Source organism: Euphorbia lathyris, chromosome 1 (assembly GCF_963576675.1).
Source record: "Euphorbia lathyris chromosome 1, ddEupLath1.1, whole genome shotgun sequence".
NCBI lineage: Eukaryota > Viridiplantae > Streptophyta > Magnoliopsida > Malpighiales > Euphorbiaceae > Euphorbia > Euphorbia lathyris.
The window spans coordinates 83,996,828-84,019,919 of NC_088910.1; the positions used below are offsets into that span (position 1 = coordinate 83,996,828).

General features: G+C 38.7%; 1 pseudogene; it reads right to left on the reverse strand.

Annotated features, from left to right (window-relative positions):
* LOC136218558 (toMV susceptible protein tm-1(GCR26)-like) lies at window positions 1-13,333 on the reverse strand (annotated as a pseudogene).
* Window positions 13,334-23,092: the final 9,759 nt, after the last annotated feature.

The window sequence follows — 23,092 nt, forward strand, 5'->3', positions numbered from 1 at the left end:
TTCTGCGTACCTTATTCTGCTTACAGAAAGATAAGGAGGGAATTTGTTGTTACATGCATCCTCCTTGAAAGCCTTATTTTTTGCTATTTCTTGGACAAGGGAACGAAAGAAAAAGATGATCTGTGGAAACTGGTGCCCTTCATATATAACCATTCAACTTCGATATAAGGAGGAAATTTGTTGTTAGATGCATCCTCCTTGAAAGCCTTATTTTTTGCTATTTCTTGGACAAGGGAACAAAAGGAAAAGATGATCTGTGGAAACTGGTGCCCTTCATATTTCCATTCAACTTCGATGGCATATAGATAATAGTCTCATTTGAATGAAATTGATTTATACTTCTGCATTGTGCTTGTTATAGCTTGTTCAACAGGAAGTCTCTCCATGCTTGATGCGCCATAGAATCCATGAAATCCCTTGGTTCTCTTCAGTATGAATCTGCCTCTACAAGACCAGATATGGGACCTGAAATCATGTTGGAGAATTTGGGTACTAATATTGTTTGAACATCGATCAGTAATTATAAAAATTAGGGAAGAAAATTGTTGAACCAATTACATAAATGCTTGAAAGTAATTTTGCTGTGCTGAAAATCATCAGAGAATACAAGTAACAAAGTAGAAGTGTAAACTTAATAAGTTGGAACTTGAAAAACAAGCTAAAATCAGGCAACACTATGACAATCTTCAAGGAAAATGATGAGATTTGGCACTTAGCACAATTAGTTTGGTTAGTATGCTTCAATTTTTGGCACATTTAATTCATGTACTTGATTTATTCTCAAAAATTGACAAATGACATGCACTATAAAAAGGCGTCTATGCAACAGCGTGTTATTTGGAACTATCAATTAACAGCTAAATTTTGCAAAAAATAAATAATAAAGTATAGGGGGACAAATATCAAAATTGAAGGACTTAAATGACAAATTGTACTAAGCACAGGGGCAAAATGTCCCAAAATTAAAGTGCATGGGCTAAAATGACATTGTTCTGGCTAAGCTCTATATGTTACCCAATGTTATATGTGATTGATAGACTTAGCATGGCCATGACTATGTAAGAAAATCAGAAGTAAAGATCTCTAAATGCAACCCGCAAGTAATTGAGTTGTGATTGCAACAACAACAACAACAACAAAGCCTTAGTCCCGAAATGATTCGGGGTCGGCTAACATGAACCATCATATAAAACCGTGAAAATCAAGTCGTGTCAGCGACACAGATTCGCTCCCTCCACTCTGTCCTATCCACTACCATATTTTCCTCAATTCCCAATAAACTCATATCACTCTCGATCACCCTCCTCCAAGTTTGCTTAGGTCTTCCCCTACCCCTCACCACTACATCCCTTTGCCACTCTTCGGTTCTCCTAACCGGCGCATCAAGCGCTCTACGTCTCACATGGCCAAACCACCTTAGTCGGTTTTCTCTCATTTTATTCTCAATAGATGTAACCCCTACTTTTGTCCTAATTATTTCATTACGCACCCGGTCCTTTCTCGTGTGACCACACATCCATCTCAACATACGCATCTCCGCCACCGACATCTTATGGATGTGGCAGTGTTTCACTGCCCAACACTCCGTACCATATAACAATGCTGGTCTAATTGCCGTCCGGTAGAATTTTCCCTTCAATCTATTAGGCATGCCGGGATCACAAAGGAAACCCGTAGCACTCTTCCACTTCGACCAACCAGCTTTAATCCTATGGGCAACATCTCCATCTACTTCTCCATCCGTTTGGATAATAGATCCTAAATACCGGAAACAATCCGAGGCCTGAACAACTCTCCCATCTAGGGTGATTGTCCCTGCCTCCCTACTCCTACGGCCGCTAAACTTACACTCCAAATATTCTGTCTTACTTCGACTCAACTTAAAGCCTCTAGATTCTAGAGTTTGCCTCCATAGTTCCAACTTCATCTCCACTCCTTCTTTCGTCTCATCAACCAACACAATATCATCTGCAAACAGCATGCACCATGGTATACCATCTTGAAGTGAACTTGTTAGTTCATCCATAACGATGGCAAAAAGAAATGGGCTTAGTGCGGAACCTTGATGCACTCCAATCGTAATAGGAAACTCTTCAATTTTCCCAACACTAGTACGTACACTCGTGCATACTCCCTCATACATGTCCTTTATGATGTCAATATATTTCCGCGAAATGCCTTTCCTTATCAAGGCCCACCAAAGTACTTCCCTTGGTACCTTATCATATGCTTTCTCCAAGTCAATGAAAACCATATGCAAGTCTTTCTTCTTATTTCGATAGTGCTCCATTAATTGTCTCATTAGATGGATGGCTTCCATAGTTGATCTTCCCGGCATAAAGCCAAACTGGTTTTCCGAGATCTTCACCGTCCTCCTTAGCCTTTGTTCAATCACTCGCTCCCAAAAAATGGTTGACAAATATACAAATGATAGAGATTTTCATAACAAATCACATACAAAGAATCATGTCATGAAAATTTTCAAATAAAGAACGACAACTACATTAGAAGAAACAAAGTTTTGGAGTTCTACCTCCATGACAAAGCACAATAACGTTGGGATTTACACCATGTGCAGCATCAGCAATAGCTTGCACAAGAATTACACTCTCCTCCAGTGAGACAGCTGTTTTTGCACCAATAGCCCCAGATGTGGTAAGCCCCATATGGGCCACAATGATGTTGGCACCAGCTTTTGCCATTTCCGTGGCTTCATTTTGGTTGAAAGCATATGGGGTTGTCAAAAGACCCATTTTATGTGCTTTTTCAATCATTTGTACTTCCAGGCTAACCATGAGAAAATGAAAAGGTTGAAGCGACGACAGAAAACCAACTAAACCTGAGAGATTAAATCTAAGCAGAAAACATAGTTTTGAAGACATACCCATATCCCATTCCTGTCTCCTCAAGATTCTGTCTAAAATTACCATCAAACAGACCAACAGTAGGAAAATTTTGAACCCCAGAGAACCCAATTGACTCTAACTGTTTCAGGAAAGGGATCAGTTCCACATACACCAGCAAGGACTGGTACCTCCTTCACAACCTAATTAGTTTTTTTATTCTTTACTCAGTTTCCAGTTTATTCAATGAAATTTATCAAGGTTTAAAATAAAATAGTACACAAATATCTTAGTGCATAAAACATATGACAATAGTCTAATATAATGTTAACACACACAAGAACTATTCCATTTTAAATTGAGAACACAGAAATCATTACGGCATCTTTTAGAGCACAACTGATTTTGAATTAGCAATCCAAGAAAAGTTCCTTGTAACTACTATTGTTATTTTTGGCAAGTGAATCAAGCACCTTTAGGTTGGCCCCTCTGCCAATGAGAGTCTGCTCAAACTCAAGATCTCAAGCTTAAGCAACCCAAAGCCCTTACCACTTAAGCCAACCTTAATTGGTCCTCGTAACTACTACTCATTTGACATGTGCAATCATACATATGAAATTTCTTTTCTAATATCTAGTTTATTCAATGCTAAATATGATTGGAGATTTCCATTTGATATAAAAGAAATGCAACACTATACTCGACAGTTATTTGTACATGTGTCTTGTTCTGGAAAAGTTTGAATCCATAATCAAATAAAAATGAAGAAAAATGGAACCATAGCACTAACAATACATATTTTGTCCTTCTATTTTATTTTCATACATTACATTTCTAATATTGGTTTCTTAACTACCCTACCTAACTAAGAGTAGAAGGGCACGCACTGGTTATGTTTCCAGAGTTTGATAATCAATGTATGTGAGACCAAAACAAACAGAAGAGCTCAAGCAGATGGAAAAAGAAAACTTGGTAACAGCCACTTGTTTAAATACCCTAAGCTTTAAAAACTTACTGGTAAGACTTCATTAGCCATGTCAACTACTGCATTTGCATCGGCAAAAGGTAATAAGCCTGCTAAGGAACCCCTTCCTGCCATGTGAAATCTGTAACAATTTGAATTGTTCAGTGATTGTTATTGATGTATAAAACAGTATATATACAGAATACAGCTTATGTTTGATTGAATGACTAAATCTAGAATCTAGGCTAGAAATAGGGAACTAACTATTTTATACAAATAGATAAATGACTAAATCTCTAATACACCCCGTAGTCGAAAGGTTCGGAGGTCGAACGTTGAGACTATTGTGGAAATCCTCAAACAGTGGTGTAGGCAGCCCTTTGGTAAATATGTCAGCAATCTGATATCTGGACGGAACGTGGAGTACACGAACGTCGCCTTTTCCAACCCGTTCCCAGACAAAATGGATGTCCATCTCGACATGCTTCGTGCGATGATGGTGAACAGGATTACCTGTGAAATAGATAGCGCTGACATTGTCACAGTACACAATTGCGGATTTCTGAATTGGACAGCCGAGTTCAAGGAGGTTGCGAATCCAGCAAGTTTCAGACACGAGGTTGGCAACTCCACGATATTCTGCTTCGGCACTTGATCGAGAGAGTGTGGGCTGCCGTTTTGCTGACCAAGAAATGATATTGTCTCCAAGGAAGGCACAGTACCCGGAAGTTGAACGTCGAGTATCTGGATAGCCGGCCCAGTCCGCATCAGTGTAAGAAGTTAATTGACAGGGAGAAGATGCCAATAAAGTGAGACCAAAATCAAGAGTACCCTGTATATACCGAAGAATGCGTTTGAGAGCTGCCATATGAGAGGTTTTGGGGTCGTGCATTAACAAGAAGATCTGTTGGACAGCATAAGAGATATCAGGTCTAGTGAGAGTAAGGTATTGAAGAGCACCTGCTAGCTGTCTGTATTCCGTGGGGTTGTGATAAGCAGAGCCAGAAGAGATACTGAGTTTTTGCTTTGTGTCGACTGGGGTGGAGGCAGGGTTGCATGATGCAAGGCCGGCCTAGGAACCAGGTGAGTGAGTGACTGATATCCCCAAGAAGTAATGTAGGGGTCCCAAATCCTTCATTGCGAATTCGGAATTCAATTTGGAGAGAATAGAGCATTGAAGTTGGTCTGAGGAAGTGACAAGGACGATATCGTCGACATACAGTAATATATAGGCTGTCTGAACCGTGCTGAACCGTGCTGATAAATGAACAGGGAGTGATCAGATACACTGTTTGTGAAGCCCACTTTGGTGACAAACGAAGCAAACCGATGGTACCAGGCCCAAGGCGCCTGTTTCAGCCGATACAGAGATTTTTGTAGCAGACAGACATGGTCAGGATGCTGAGAATCACGGAAGCACAATGGCTGGTGCATGTATACTGTTTCATTCAAATCTCCATATAGGAATGCATTTTTAACATCTAGCTGGCGAAGGTTCCAATTCTTGGATAATGCAATACTGAGAACAGCCCGAATAGTTGCCGGTTTGACTACATGACTGAATGTTTCACCACAATCAACACCTGACAGTTGCCCTGACCCATTTCCAACCAGTCTCGTTTTGTATCTCTCAAAGGATCCGTCTGCTTTGGTTATGTGCCTGAAAATCCACCAACTACGAATAACATTAGCAAATTTTGGACGGAGTACTAGGACCCACGTCTTATTTTGAATAAGAGCCTCAAATTCGTCAGTAATGGCCTGTGTCCAATTTGGATCACGTAAAGCGAGGATTGGTGTTTTAGGAATCGGGGAAATGGCGGGGGATGCAGACACAGATAGGTTGAGCATTCGACGGGGCTTGTGAATGCCGTGTTGGGCTCAGGTGGTCATGGTATGTGCGTTGGGATTGGGCAGGGGAATGGATGTGGTTGGTGAATTTGCATCATCAGTATCAGTAGATATCGAAGGTGAAGTGGGAGGGGGAAGTGTGAGATGCAGGGACGGACGACGACGGAGAGGACGGCGTCGAGTTATGACGCGGACCAGGAGAGGACGACGCGGTGGACTGTGATAGGGGCGACGACTCGACAGGAAGAACATGTGTTGGTGGGGGGTTGTGGGAAGACGACGGTCGAGGTGGACGAAATGCGCAAGGAGCAGAATTGGGCGAAGGAGCAGAGACATGGGGGAGGAAAGGTTCGCTCAGTGTGGTATTATCAGGACCAGACACGCAAGGCGTTTGTTTAGGCGCAAAGGGGTAGATTGATTCATTAAAGACAACGTGACGGGAGATAACTATTTTATTTTTGGACAGATCGTAGCACTTATATCCTCTATGGTTCGGTGGATATTCGAGGAAGACACATGGGTAGGAACGGGCTTCAAGTTTATGACGAGATGTAGACGGGATAAGAGGAAAGCATAAACACCCGAAAACACGTAGATGAGAGTATGTGGGGTCTCGTTGATAAAGGATTTTAGTGGGAGATTGATAATCCAGGATTTTGTGAGGATATATATTGAGGAGATACGTGGCAAGTTCAAGTGCATGATGCCAAAAATTGAACGGAATTGATGCATGGTTCATAACAGTGCGAACAACATTATTAAAAGTTCAAATTGTGCGTTCGGATTTTCCATTTTGAGGTGATGTGCATGGGCACGAAAAACGAAATTGCATCCCATGATTATTACAGAATTGACAAAAGGAATTATTGTTAAATTCACCCCATTGTCGCACTGGAAAACTTTGATATCACGCTCAAATTGGGTGCGAACAAAGGAATGAAAATTAAGAAATACAGAATAGACTTGGGATTTATGAGCTAGTGGAAACGTTCACAGAAAGTTTGTATAGTTATCAAGAAATAATACATAGTAACGATGACCACTAGAACTTAAAATTGGAGATGTCCAGATGTCACTGTGAATTAAATCAAAAGGCATACAAACATAATTGTAAGAGGAGTGAAATGGTAATTTAACTTGTTTTCTATTAACACAAGAAGAGCAAACAGAAACAATTTTATTCCTATTACAAGAAATCAAATTTTTATTCAGCAGGGCGTTCAAAATGGGAAGCCCTGGATGTCCTAGACGGTTGTGCCAAACATCAGAAGACAGTGCAATAAAGGCGGAAGGAGAGGAAGGTGACGTGAATGAACTAGACATGACTGGATAGAGATCCCCGGTACTGTTACATCTCATGATATGTGTTCCCGTCTGTAAATCCTTCATAGAAAAACCCAACGGATCAAATTCTACAGAAACTTGGTTATCTTTAGTAAATTGACGGACATAAATAAGATTTTTGATAAGTTGAGGGGCATGCAAGACATTATTTAATTTTAAAGGATGGTGTTTAGAGTCTAGAATAACATTACCAGATCCACAAATAGGAACACAGTGACCATTACCGACAATAATATTTCCATTGAGGCTCGAATTAAAATAAGAAGTGAGTGTACCTTTGTGAGCTGTCATGTGGGAAGTTGCTCCTGTGTCCATGTGCCATTGATCTGGAGGTGGTGTAATTGTCATTGTGTGCATGGCCTCTGCAATATCTGTTGGCATATACGGCTGAGGTGCCATATTGATATGAGCTTGCTGGGTGTTGGGGCGAGGGCCAAGTATGCCCGATTGGTTCTGCTGCCGGCCGGAGGAATACTGTGGTTGCCATGAGTTCGTTGGAAACGGACATGGTGGTGTTGCCCACGGCTGCGGCTGCCCCCACGGCTGTATATAAGCCCAAGGCGGGAATAATGCAGGGCGGTAATGGGATTGCGCCGCCGGCCTGTGGTATCGACCCCCCCTTCTGCGATTTATGCGATTGCCATACCGTCCTCCGCGGTGTAACTGATTCGAACGGTGAAGCACTGGGCGCGCCAGAGGAAATTGTGACGGCGGCGCGGAGGAGTCGGCGGACGTAGCTGTGAGGGCGACGGAATCAGGCAGAGCACTGTGCTTGCGGGATCGAGCTGTTTCTTCAAGTATTAGCATGGACCGGGCTTTGTGAAAGGGTGAAAGTGGATCCCCATGACGAAGCTGAGTGCCAACCGTGTCATATGCATCGGTTAGACCCGAGATGAGTTGAAGAACCATCTGGTCGTTGGTAACTGAGCAGTCTACATTGGATAGTTGATCAGAGAGGGATTTTAAATGTTGACAGTAAGAGGAAATATCAGAGAAATCATCAAGTTTAATTTTGGAGAATTCTTGTTGAAGAAATAGGGCACGGGAATGTTTGTTATCTGAAAAAATGTCTTGGAGGCGGCTCCAGGCTGTGGCGGCGGAATCTGCTTCAATAATGGTGTGAAGCAGGTCAAGAGAGATAGTGTTGTAGATCCATTGGAGGACCACAGCATCAATACGGGACCATAGTTCAGGGTTTGTGTTTTGGAGGGAGTTGTCGGAATCGTTTGTGGGTGAAGGAATAATGTGATCAAGAACTTGGAAGGCTTTGGCATGGAGTTTGAACAAGGCGGCCCAGGTTGGATAGTGGCCTTTTTCAATGTCCAGGGTAATTTTGATGAAAGTTGAGATGTTGGATACAGTAAGGGAGGGGTGGTTGGTAGGAGGTGTTTCGTTTCTGGTTGGTTCGTTATTGGAATTGGCGGTGTTTGCAGTGTTGGTGTTGGTGTTTGAGGTTGCCGACGTGTTAGTCATGGCGGCGGAAAGGTGGTCGGCGGCGGTAGGGTTAGAGGAAGAAGAAAGTAATTTCGGTGGAAGAAGGAAGGAAGAGGTAGATTAGGGTTAGGTTTAGGTCTCTGATACCATGTAACAATTTGAATTGTTCAGTGATTGTTATTGATGTATAAAACAGTATATATACATAATACAGTTTATGTTTGATTGAATGACTAAATCTAGAATCTAGGCTAGAAATAGGGAACTAACTATTTTATACAAATAGATAAATGACTAAATAATATATATCTCTAATAAAATCGACCTGAATTGTATATTACTATTAAGTCAACACCACCAGCTTCCTCAAACTTCGCAGATATTCCAGTTCCTGCACCAACCCCTATTATGGGCAAACCTTTTTCTATGTTTGAGTATTTAGTTGCTGCAATATTGCACAAGTCTTCTGTAAAGTTTCTGTTGCACAAGTAGTTTTCTCATTAGTCAATTCATTCCGTATATGTTATCCATAAAGTGCTGGTTAAAATTTATCATATCATATCATCAATAAGAAATATGTTTACAACAATCATAATGGAGTTACAACCTGGCCTAGCATCTGGGAAGTTGCTTGGGCTGTAACAGACTGTCTGACAACTACGAGGTTTGACATTGGAAATGTTATGGTCTTGAGTAGGTTCATGAATATCAATTGGATGAGAATTGGAGTAAACAGGGTTCTTTTTAAAAAGAATAATCTGAAATAGATTGAACACAGATAGAAATGGATAGAAAATGGAGAATAGAATGTTATTAAATTCAAAAGAGTAAAACAGAATGAAAGATAGATAAGAGCACTATACTAGCACCGTTCCAGGGAGAAATCCCTCACTCATAAGGAGCCAAAAAGTACCATAAACATTCCTGCCTCTCACACCGTACCCTGCCCTCTAAATAACTAATCAGCTCAATTCCCAAGGGCCTAACTAACTATTGCCAGCTCACTCCCCTCCAGCCAATTTCTTCCTTCTAGAATACACATGGATGATTCTTGGGTTTTTGGGAACATGGGCCAAGGCTTGGCTATTAAGAGGTGGATCTCTATCAGAGATTATCATCTAAGTTTCCCAATCCAGCAAAAGAAAGACAGACGAGACTGCACTCACTTGTCCTTTGAGATAACACAAGAAAATCAGAAAGGACATTAACAAAACAACATGATTGGAGTTTGAAAATATAAATTGTAGTTATCATGCCAAAAGCAAATGCATGCCAGTAAAACACAGTAGACAAAATACGAAAAGAAATGGGAGGATAAACAATAAAAATGGCTTTTACCTGCTCATTGTGGATATGAATCTTTCTCTATTTAAAATCAGGAGGGATTGTGTCCTTAGCTCCAAAATTCACCGTGTCCAAGGCTCCAACACTCAGGACCAAAGGAACTTCCTCTCTAAGATGGTATCAAAGCAGGAACTATCACAAGCTATTACACCTCCAACAACAAAATCTGCAACCTCTGTTGTTGTAATGTCTAAAACACCCTAAGCAATAAAAAAAAAAGGTGAAAGATATAGAAAAAGTGGCTGCACCAAGAAAGAAAATTAACAGTTCTTATAAATTATGGACACACCAGACGTATATTAAACTAGCATTTACCAAGGGGCCACTAATTAGTAGAAGGAATCAGAAAGTTAAACTTATAAAGTTCAAAATACGTTAGAATAAAAATGACGTAGCATAGTTGTTAAAGGCACAAAGCCCACTAAGCCACTAGGGGTTCTGGAGCCTAGGCCCAAGGCTCAGGGGAGCCCCGATGAACAGAAGGAGCAGAAAAAAATGTATACAAAATCTAAATATTAATATTGGATACTAATGTCACTAATACTCTATTACTAGTAGAAGAAACATAAATTATGATGGACAAAAAAGCACACCTATAGGCCGCTCCTAAGACTCGAACCCGTGACCTCTTGGTCACACGACAACAACGTTTACCGTTGCGCCAAGGCTCGCCCTCCCACACAAACAAGACAAAACCACATAAAAACATATTAAACGTTAAAAACACCAAGTTAAGTTCATATAGACATATACTTCACCTAACTAATGCTAATAAACTAATAAACATTCATTGTCAATAAAAAGAACACAAAAAAAAAAAATTAATAATCATCATCAAGATCATCCCTGTTATAGACCATGCAAATAGAGAGGAATCCATAGGATACCGTGTAGACTAAGATAATACATTGATATATTTCAACTTGTTACAAATACACACACATATATACATAGAAGGAGAGGAGACCAGATACCTAGCAGACCCATAACATGCTTACATTATTACACTCCCGCTCAAGCTGGAGCATGGATTTTAATATGCCCAGCTTGCTACAAATACAAATAACAGTCTTAAAGACAATACAACTTAAAAGCAATACAACTCAAAAACAATAAAACTCAAAAACAAAACAATTAATACAACTCAAAAACAGATTAAACAGATAACAAAAGGAGAGGCCAAGAATGCAATAATCACTGCCAACCCACACAAAGAATCCAAACACTAATCCAAGTTGCACATACCATACAAGAGGGTCGGAAATGACAAGGCAACGTCGGAACACCAAAAGAAGCCGGAAACTGCCACAAGCTGGGAGATTGGTCACTGGAATTTGCAGATCGGACGAGAAAGCCCGTGGGAGGGGCAGTGAGACTAAGTGAGGCTTGGAACACTAGGTCCAAACAGTCTGCTGAAAGAAATAGCCCAAAAATACAAACCCATCCAGAAATTCTGCCCATAAGGCAGAAAATAAAGTCTGGAATCTCAATCCAGAAACCCAAACCAGAAGCCAAAACAAGGCTATAAATAGAGAGGAATCCATGGGATACCATGTAGACTAAGATACTACATTGATATATTTTAACTTGTTACAAATACACACATATATATACATAGAGGGGGAGGAGACTCATACCTACAAGACTCAACCATGCTTATATTATTACAATCCTCAAGATTAATATCGCCTCTACCTCTTCATTATCATTTTCATATCCAATTTCTTCCTCCCCCATAGATGGCCTAGCTCTCACATGAGGAGTTATTTTTGCTTTTTCCTTTTACTTAGCCTTTACATCGAAGGTGGAAGCAATACTTTTGTTTCGAGTTGTATATATTTCATCCTCAATCCCACTAGCTCTAGCAACTGCACCCCAAGTTAAACCATCATCCTCACATCGTCATCTACTTCTCCTTCCATTCTACCCATCAACCATTCATTATTGTCATCTATATCCTTCAAAGAGATGCGATCCATGCGATCTCGTGTCTCATATCAAACATTTCATGATATAGAAGGACTCTTTTAAGTCTAATTCACCTCCCTTATATTTACGTCTCTTCTTATTCTTTTTTACTTTATATTAGATCAACGGTTTAATTTAAGTTCACTACATAAGACAAGTGGTTGAGATTAATCAACCTTTTATTTTAATGCAGTAAAAGAAAATTACAAAATCTAACAACTAGGCGCGCGCAAAGAGAGCCTCCAAAGCCCATGCAAGGCGCACAAGGGAGCCTCGCCTAGGGGTAATAAGGCGCAGTCCCATGAGCCTTGCATAAGGCGTGCCTTTAACAACTATGATCGATAGTGGCACCCACTTGATTAAGAGTTCTTAGATCTTAGTAGAAGCTTGATAACATACAATTTAGAAGATCTAATTTTAATCTACATTTTAGTACTGCAAACATATTCCAGTCCAATCCAATGATTTACTAAGGCTTTGTTTGATAACCAAACTTAATCACTTAAATTAAAATATTAAGCATTTATTTAATTTAAGTGCGTTTGATAACGGTTGTTTATCCACCACTTAAATTAGTTAATTAAGTGAGTTTATTTCATTCATTAACAGCTGTTTAGATTTCGATAATGCTGATAATTTATTCAAGCTCATAAGGCAATGTAAAATAACTTCATTTAAGATTAAGACCTCAGAAATGACAATGAAGTTAAAAATTTCAAGAGATATTATTACCTGTATGAATCCCTCCCTAACCAGAGATTCCATGGCGCTGCCCCCAACCGCAGTGGCATGGAAAACAAGGGTCTCATAACCTTCTTTTACTAATCTTTCTTTGACAGCATTTACACATGGAGTTGTAACCCCAAACATAGTAATACCAACAGTTAATTTCTCACTAACACCATTCGATTTCCCAGCATTTTTAAGCCTTCCAATCACCATTCTAGCAAAAGCAGCTCCAGCATTTGATAACACAACCCTACTCACACTATTAATCCCACAAACATCAACTACAGATGGAATCAAAATCAAATCTGAAGTATCCACATACGGTTCAGTTAGACCACTAGCTACAGTAGACACAATCATCTTAGGCAATCCAAATGGAAGCAATTTAAAAGCAGATGACAACAAAGAAGTGCCTCCGCTACCTCCAAGGCCAATAGTTCCAGGAATGGAATTATCCTCTTGAGCTTTCTTCAAGAAATTTCCAAGTGCTTTACTCATTATAGCAACCGCTTCCCCTCTATCATCAGGAAGCACATTCTCTGTTTGGAATGAAAGAACATCTTTTCTTGATACAAATGAGAAATCCCCAGAAATATCACTTTCCGTTTGACCCACTGAAACATCAACAACCACAACCTGTCATCAACATTAACAGATTTAGCAACACAAATCTTAAGAAATGGAAGTGGAAAGCTAGAATAAGAATATAAATTACCTTGGGAGAAGAGTTAATGGAAAGGGAACTGAGGCTGGATCGGACAGACTCCGACAGGAATCGGAGTTCGTCGAGCTTCGTATCGGCGGTTCCAGAAAACGCGCTGAATTTTGTGTGAAATGGGCATTTTTTTCTGTTATTTTAGAAATCAAGAGTGAAAGATTTGCAACTGATGAGATATTTGTTTAAATTATTTCAAAACTTGAAGACATGCAAATGAGATTGCGTGGTAAAGTAGCGAAAATCAACTGTATCTATCAGTGCAAACTGCAGATATCTATGATGTTTGGTGCTTCATAAACGGTTACGAACTTGACTAGAAGTTTAAATTAGGCTTCAAACTTGGCAAAGTACACTTTTAACTTTTTAAATAATTTCACACACTTATATTTATTTTTTACAAACATACAATATTTATAGTTGGTTTTAAAAATCTGTTATACATTTGATTCATTGGGATCTTTTATACACAAAATTATTGATCTATCATCTTTGACAAATAAAGTAAAATATAAAACGAACTCATACACTTTTTTTTTCTATAGCACGCATGTCACTTCATCCATTAAAGATGATATATCAATGATTTTGTATATATGAAGTCCAAATGAGACAACTATAGGTGTGCGATAAGTTCTTAAAGTCAACTATAGGTATATGATCGGTTTTTAAAACTAACTATAGGTTGGTGATACGTTATTTTAAAAGTTCATGGTGCCAATAGGCAAACATGCCAAGTTTTAAAGGTGTAAATATACGTTAAGCCTTAAAATTACCTTATATGTGATCTGTTTATTTAATCTTTTAGGTCTGCTTGTTTTGAGGTTAGATGAGGTTAATTAAATGGTGGTTATTTAGCTAATTTTAGCTAGAAATGAGTTTAAACGGAGGTGGGGTTAAATAGTGGTTAAATGAAGGTTAGAAAACCTTGAAATAACCTCAATTTCAGTCCCACTAAATTGATGGGATCTGAAGGTTCACTAAATAACATCTCCTCCACTTCCTTTAATGAACCTTGTCAAACCTTCATTTAAACAGACACTTAAATATATATTATTACCATAAAAGCAAAACATAAACAAACACGTTTATAGAAGCAATAGGATTATAAATTGTAATTAGTTATTATATATAAGGGTAAAACTATATTTTACTAGGTTCATTGCATGTCAAGTGCGAAACGAAAAAAAAAAATCTCATAAGAGAATAAAGGTTCACAGAAGGTTGAGAAGTAGTACGCCCGGTTGGTTCGGTTATCCTTAAATTGGATTATTAAGTCATATAATCATTGTATATATACCATCTGTTTAAGTTAGTTTTCACTGACTTTTCTAGGTTTTTTGTTTTATTCATTCCCACGAATAGAACATGCCTCAGACAGATTTATGATTAACAATCAATGGATACTTCATTCGGGTTTATAGCACAAGATATAAATAGAATGAATTAATGTATTTATTCATATAACACTCATACAATGTATTCTAACAATATACATAATGTTCAATACATAGCATAGAGCAAATGCCTAAAAACTAGAACACACCAAAAATCTCCCACTTGACCTATGTCTAAGTAGGGATTGCCCTAATTCCTATATATCTAGTGTGACCATCATGCTTTGTCTGATGTAGCATCTTGGTCAAAGGATTTGCGACATTGTCCTCTATGTTAACCCTCTCTAATGGTATTTCACCTCTATTTATGATTTCTCGAATGTAGTGAAAATTTATGAGCACGTGTTTGGATCCCACGTGTGACCGGGGCTCCTTAGTTTGTGTGATGGCCCCATTGTTGTCATAGAATACTATGACTGGGCTTAGGATAGTGGGAACTACTCTTAAGTCAGCATCACCTCCAACAATGTACTCAGCTTCCGTTGTAGAATCTCCAACTAATGGCACCACCGTTCCAAAGAAAAACGTATCCAAATTGTGACTGGAATTCATCCTGATCAGTCTGAAAACTTGCATCAGTGTAGCCCGATATTGCCAGGTCCTTTTATCTTCCGAACAACAGGAATGCGTCATTTGTTCGGTTAATGTACTTCAGGATTACCTTAACTTCCGTCCAGTGCTTCTCACCGGGATCTGACTTGTATCGACTTGTCATGTTTAATGCAAAAGCAATGTCAGGCCTTGTACATAACATGGAATACATGATAGATCCTATAGCAGATGCATAAGGAATCTTCTCTATGTGTTCTCTGCCCTCTTTGGTCTTTGGACTCTGCTTCTTACTTAGTTTCAACCCATAATGAATAGGAAGGAATCCCTTCTTTGCTTTGTCCATACTGAACCTTTTAAGAACTTTGTCTATGTATCAGGCTTGACTTAAATCTAAAAGCCGTTGGGATCTATCTCTGTAGATTCTGATCCCTAAGATTGTTTCGGCTTCTCCTAGGTCCTTCATTATGAAGCACGTGTTCAACCACTTCTTGACACCTTGCAGTGTTGTAACATCGCCTCCAATGAGGAGTATGTCATCGACATACAACACTAGAAAAGTTTATACGCTCTCACTAACTTTCATATACACATAAGGCTCATCAAGATTCTGCACGAATCTATATTCTTTGATGGCTTCATTGAATCTCTAATTCCAAGACTGAGATGATTGCTTTAACCCATAAATGGATCTTTGAAGCTTGCATACTCGGTCAGGATATTTTGGATCGATAAAACCCTCTGCTTGTGACATGTAGACATCCTCGAGTAACTTCCTATCCAGGAAAGCGGTTTTAACATCCATCTGCCATATCTCATAGTCATACCATGCAACTATGGCCAAAACTATTCTTATGGATTTGAGCCTTGCTACTGGTGAAAAGGTTTCATCATAGTCAATTCCCTGAATCTACTTGTAACCTTTTGCAACCAGTCGCCCCTTAAAAATGTTATCATCTTTTAACTTGAAGCACCATCTGCAACCTATCACCTTAACACCTGGAGGTGGATTCACCAAGCACTAGACTTGGTTATTTCACATAGATTGTATTTCATCCTCCATGGCTTTATGCCATTGATTTGATTGTGGGCTCTCATTAGCCTCTTGATAGGTTCGGGGTTCCTTTTGATCGACGACCACGAGGTCCCCTTTATCATTGACGAGGAATCCATACCTCCCAGGTAGTTGATGCGTTGTATCAGACCTTCTAAGGTCTTGTGTAACTGACACATCCTCCTTAATTTCTTGTGGATCTGGTTCAGTTCCCATAGCATCCTCAGCTTCAGCTGCATGAGTTTGTGAGCTTTGAACTTCAGCGAGTTCAAAATTGCTCCCACTATCTTCTTTGGAAAGGAATTCCTTCTCCAAGAAAACACCCCCTCCAACTACGAATATTTTATTCTCAGCCAGGTTGTAGAAGTAATAACCATTAGTTTCGTTAGGGTAACCCATAAATTGGCATTTGATACATCTCGACTCTAGGTTACCACCCATCAATTTCTTGATGTGTGCGTCGCAGCCCCAAATCTTCATGAAGGATACATTGGGCTTTCATGCGGTCCATAATTCATATGGCGTACCTTCAATTGTCTTGCTTGGTGTATTATTTATAATGAAAGCTGTAGTTTCCAAAGCATATCCCCAGAAGGATATTGGGAGAGAAGCTTGATTCATCATTGAGTGAACCATGCCAAGTAGGGTTTTATTTCTCCTTTCGGAATCTCTATTCCATTGGGGAGTTCCGGGAGTAGTGATTTGAGATACTATCCCACACTCTCTCAAGAATATATCAAAGTCTTTACTTAGATATTCACCCCCTTTGTCTGACTGTAGTGTCTTTATCTTCTTGCCAAGTTGGTTTTCAGCTTCATTTTTACAGTCGTTAAACCTTTGGAGGATTTCAGACTTATGCTTCATTAGATACACATAACTGTACCATCTATAGTCATCTCTGAAGGTAATAAAATAAGGAAAGCCCGTTTTAGCACTTAAACTCATTGGTCCACATACGTCTGAATATATTAGCCCCAATACCTCAGTGGCCTTTTTATTAGTCTTGTTGAATGGTGCCTTTATCATCTTGCCACGCAAACATGACTCGCATGTATCATAAGATTGTAATTTGAATGACCCTAGCACTCCACAAGAGTAAAGCCTAGCTATGCGTTTCTCGTTTATGTGCCCAAGACTATAGCGACAAACGTACATAGGATTCAAATCATTTTGTTTGATCCTTTTAGCATTTATGTTATAGATTTGAGTTTCTCATTTTAGATCAAGGATATAAAGCCCATTCTCAAGAACGTCATTCCCATACATGACATTGCCATATTTAATAGAAAAAATTCCATATCCAATATCAAATGAAAATCCAGAATTATCCAAAGTAGAAATTGAAATAATATTCCTGCACATTGCAAGCACAAAGTAACAATTTATAAGCTCTAAAATGATCCCACTAGGCATTTCTAAAGCGTAGTTCCCGATCTCTAATGCCTCTACATGAGCGCCATTGCCAACTCGAAGATCTACCTTGCCAGATCCTAACAAGTCCCTATTTTTGAGCCCTTACAAATTCGAAAAAATGTGAGATCCGCATCCCGTGTCTAAAACCCAAGATGTTGAAATAGCTAGGTTAATTTTAATAACATAAATACATGAAGTCAAAGTGATAACCTTGCCCTTCTACTTCTCTCTTAGCTTTGAGCACGCACTTTTCAGTGCCCTTTCTCCATGCAATCGTGGCAGAGGTCATTGAAATGTGGCTTGAAAGCCTTCTTGGCATTGGGCTTCGAATTTTGGGCCTCAGCCTTAAACTTAGAGTTGGCCTTCCCATCTCCTCTTGCCCCGCTGCCCTTACTGACTAGCAACACTTCTAGGGTCATCTTCATGGACTGCTCAGCTTGTTTTAACATGCCATGCAGCTCCATAACAGATTTATTCTAACCCTAGATGTTGTAGTTCAGAATAAAGTTATTGTAGGACTCCGGGAGTGAGCCTAGAATGATGTCCACCTGAGTTTCAACAGTGACCGGTGCACCCAAGCTCGATAAGCTATCGATGTAGCTCTTCATCTTTAGCACATGTGAGCTAATAGAAGTACCAACCTGCATTATCGTGGTGATCAATGCCTTGGTTGTCAGGTAACGTTCCTAACGTGCCTAATCATGGAACATCTTTTTCAAAGAGTCCATTATATCATAAGCATGTTGATCCATGAACTGCTTTTGCAGATGATGGACCATGATACCAAGCATTATGCAGGACGCCTCTCTGTCATCCTTTACGTGATGGTCATACTGCGCAAGAGCTTCCTCAATAGTTCCTCTACCAGTCGGACGATCTCTTGGAAATGGAGCGTTCATCATGTACTCATTTTCCTCGTGTCTAAGAACAATGAGCATGTTCCTAGACCAATCAAGGAAGTTCATCCCTAATAGCTTCTCCTTCTCCAGGAGTGGCCTGAGTGAATTACTTGCTGTTGCCATTAAGCTTGTTTAGTGAATACTTTGGTTTTGATTCTACAAATGAAAATTAGAGAGTTAGAATTTTAAGGTCTTGATTAACCAAATGCTCAAATTATTAATCTGTTACTAATTTGTTTTAGTGATGTGATTTGGCTATTTATACCAAGATCCACAACCCGTCAATGACTGGCTGAACTAGGGTTTGCTAACCAACCATTGAAAGATTTGGAAGGATAAACTACCCAATTCTCCTGCCTAGAGAACTCTTGGTTTGATGAGCTTATTGGTACTTAACTCATTTGTTCTTAGGGGCCTGCTCTGAGCTAAATGACTATCCCATGTTGAGTCAAACCTCCATTTACGTGTTAACCATACCGAAGTATCTTAACACTCGATGACCTACTAATTACTATAATGTACTCAGCTAGGGTGTGACGCACCGCATCATTACTTGGGAGGAAGAGTTGTGAATTAGGATAACACTTTTAATTGACTCAATATTTTAATTCCGGATTAATTAGGTGATCGACTTAACATACAAAGTCGTGAGATGATTTGGTGATCATATTGCATCACTACTTATACTAGATATCTTACAAAAAAAAAACAATAGACATCATATGGGCTAACTAATACAGCCTAAAATTATCTAAAACATTTTGGGCTTTTCTGGCTGCTTCTGGGCTTCCACCATGTGCCTTAGCTCATATGGGCCTCCTTTATGGGCTTTGATTACATATAATTACATGAAATAAAAGTCTAATCTAATTACAAAATAATGCGTGCCAAAATAATGATGGCACGCAGGACATATTTATCAAAATTGAAATTAAATTACAACAATACTTCATATTTGCACCCATATAACTCTATTATTTAAAACATATTGCTGCAGGGTTAGCCAAAATAAATACAATGCATGATCATGGCAAATTCATACACACTTAAGCCTTTTAGTTAAACCGAGTTACTTAGTGTGTGTCATGAAACCGTTTTAGCTAAAAGCTCGAGCTGATAGTTAAAGGTCCACTTTATATTAATAGTTGACACACCCCCACACACGAAAGCACACTTGGGCTTGAAGCGTGACAACACAGGCCCATATTACCATGTCCTGCAAATAACTCAACAAATGGGGCTGCCAAGAATCGAACCCTGGACCACTTGGTCACACTGGCTCTGATACCATGTCATGGAACCGTTTTAGCTAAAAGCTCGAGCTTTTGGTTCAAACGGTTCCATGACATGGTATCAGAGCCAGTGTGACCAAGTGGTCCTGGGTTCGATTCCTGGCAGCCCCATTTGTTGAGTTATTTGCAGGACATGGTAATATGGGCCTGTGTTGTCACGCTTCAAGCCCAAGTGTGCTTTCGCGTGTGGGGGTGTGTCAGCTATTAATATGAAGTGGACCTTTAACTATCAGCTTGAGCTTTTAGCTAAACGGTTCCATGACAGTGTGAAACCGTTTTAATTTTACCAATTTATGACTGAGGCCTCTGAAGGCCCAATTATGCAGAATTATCAATTCTGCTCCGACTGAAATTTGGATCATCATTAATTCTAAAGTTAAAGCTCGTTCAATGCCCGGTGCCACGACCTATTGAACTAACTTCATAATTAACACCATTTTATTTAGAGTTTTACTATTTACCGCCTCCAAAGTACTTAAAATCGCCTCCATTGGACAATTTTGCCCTTGATATATTTTTTTTTTCAAAATTGGGAAAAAAATTCAGAGAAAATTCAAATTTTGGCCTAAACGAATGCAGCATACCCCCTGACCCATGACGGGAACAGATGCCGCATCCGTTCCCGCCATGGGTCGGGCGGTATGCCGCATCCGTTTAGGCCAAATTTTGAAATATGCAAAATCATAAATTTTTTTGTGACGAAAAATGCAAAATCGTCATGAAAAATATGTATTATTTTCATGAGTTCTTTGATAAAAAAAGATGTAAATCTTAATGTTTCCGACTCGTAATCATCCATTTTTGGGATTCAGATTGTCACACATCAATTATTTTCATAATTTTAATTATTGTTGTTCGGGTTTATGATTTCGGAGAGAGAATTTTCAGTTTTTGATCAAAATTATGAAAAGGGCAAACCGCTATATAGGTTTATGAAAAATTCATAGTTTTTTTATCATAACATAAAATAAAACTATATAATAAATAAAATGCATGTCAATCATAATTCATTTTGATTTAAAATCATTTAAACTAAATAATTTTAAACCTTGAATTTAATTAAAATTAAAACATTTTGAATATGAAAATATTTTCAATTTAGTGCAAAAATGACTCTGGGTTTAAACCATTAAAACATGGCTCCTGAAAATAAGCAAGGGCCACGACTTGTCAACCCGGTGGTTGTCCATCATGGACATTCGCCTGGTCAGTGCTTCTGTGGCCACAGGGGGTGGCAGCAGCCACATGGATGGTAACGACCACAATAGGGATTGCAAACAGTAGCCCCTACGACCAGAATGGGGCTATTCGAACAGCCCTATAAAATCGACAGGGGTTTTTCGAGCATCCCCGAATTCCATCGGTGCCATGATAGTGACACCCCAACCAAAACCTAGACCCAACAAACCTCTAGCCCCAACCCCGACACTGTCAGCCCAACCAGTGAATCCCATGAATCCAAAAACAGAAAATATATTTTGTTTTAATTTTCGATTTTCAAAACAGAAAACACAAACACTCAAAACACAAACATATATATATAATAAACTCAAAGTTTCAAAACTCGAAAAGGCCAATCCATCCAATCTAACGAGTCGTATCTCTGATACCAATATGGGGGGATTCATCATAGAAAATAAACAAAAGCGGAGAGGAATGCTACCGTTTAAAATTTTTTAGAATCCGTAGACCATGTTAGATTACCACGGATTAAACCTTAAAACATTTTTCTAGAGTTATCATAGACTTACAGGTTAAATATATCTTCTAGAGATGTCTAAATAAATTCACAAGTTGTTTAATTCTCCAAAGGTCTCGTGCACCAACTCTATCGGAATGAAACCAGTGCTAGCCGAAGCAAGAACGGATTCGATGAAGACGAGCAAGGGGGCTGCTCACTCTTGGCTGAAATACTTAGTGTGTAGGCTAGGGTTAGGTGTATTCTTTTTAATTAGGCCTTAAATACTTTCCTAACTAGGTTGTATGTAATTTTAGTTAATTATAAATTAACCCCTAATTAATTCAATCTCATAAATAAAACCCAAAAGTATTTATTTAATTCAATTGACATTCATTGGTTAATTGGAATAACCAACAATTACGATTAAGGCCCGAAAGAACTTATTTGAATCATCAGTTTCAGTAATAAATTACCCGATGCAATATAATTAATCAATTGACTAATTAATTATATTAGGAAGTTTATTAATTAACTATAATCAATTTTACATACTAAATTGATTAACTTGTCATTTAACAAATAACCAATTAGTCCCTATAGTTAATTAATTGACAATTACTTAACTTGTTCCTTTCTGATTAAATACATAACATGTATTTATTGCTTAAGTTTCATCCTAAAAATTGTGTGTGCACGATCCTATGGGTCCGTCCTCAGTCAATCATGGGCCTAAAGTCCAATGATCGTAAGTGGGTTCTAGCAAACCATTATGACTCCCAACTGATACGAATTATTTCAGCTGTCTCAAGGAGACATGAAACCCAGTAGATGATCTCCCAGTATTTCTTACCAATTGCATATCGATATTATAAACCAGAGACATGGAGGCTTTCATTCTCTGTATGGTTTATTATATTTCTTGATTGAAAGTGAACTGATCAATTAGATAATTAAAACTACGTATCAGGGTATGATCATACACTTGTTCAGTTCCACTTATAAAGTGATCGGTGATATCAGCTCACTGTTAGGTGAGTGGTAATTTCTTTACTTCACTTCTCCGCAATGTGTCCACTGATTCACCCAACATACCCATATTCGGTATCCTATTACGGACCTGCTAGGCGTATATCAAAGTGAACCAGATTCCATGTCGTTACTATAATGAAATCAAGTCTGGAAATAATAGAATTCTACATATAGAAAGATAAATGATACGTCCACCATGAATCTTTTCAGAACGGATCCAGTCCCATATTGAGCTACATCAACACGTACCTACATTCATATCTTACTATACAAGTATTGTAGTCGTATGTTCAACACTACTGCATATATACTGAATGTATAGGTCTTTGGTTTCATTCATTCCCACAAATAGAATAGGCCTCAGACAGATTTATGATTAACAATCAATGGATACTTCATTCAGGTTTATAACACAAGATATAAATAGAACGAATTAATGTCTTTATTTATATAACACTCATATAATTTATTCTAAGAATATACATAATGTTCAATACATAGCATATAGCCAATGCCTAAGAACTAGTGCAAACCAACAACTTCATTATCCATCCCCTATTTTTCAAAAATTCTAAAATAGCACCAA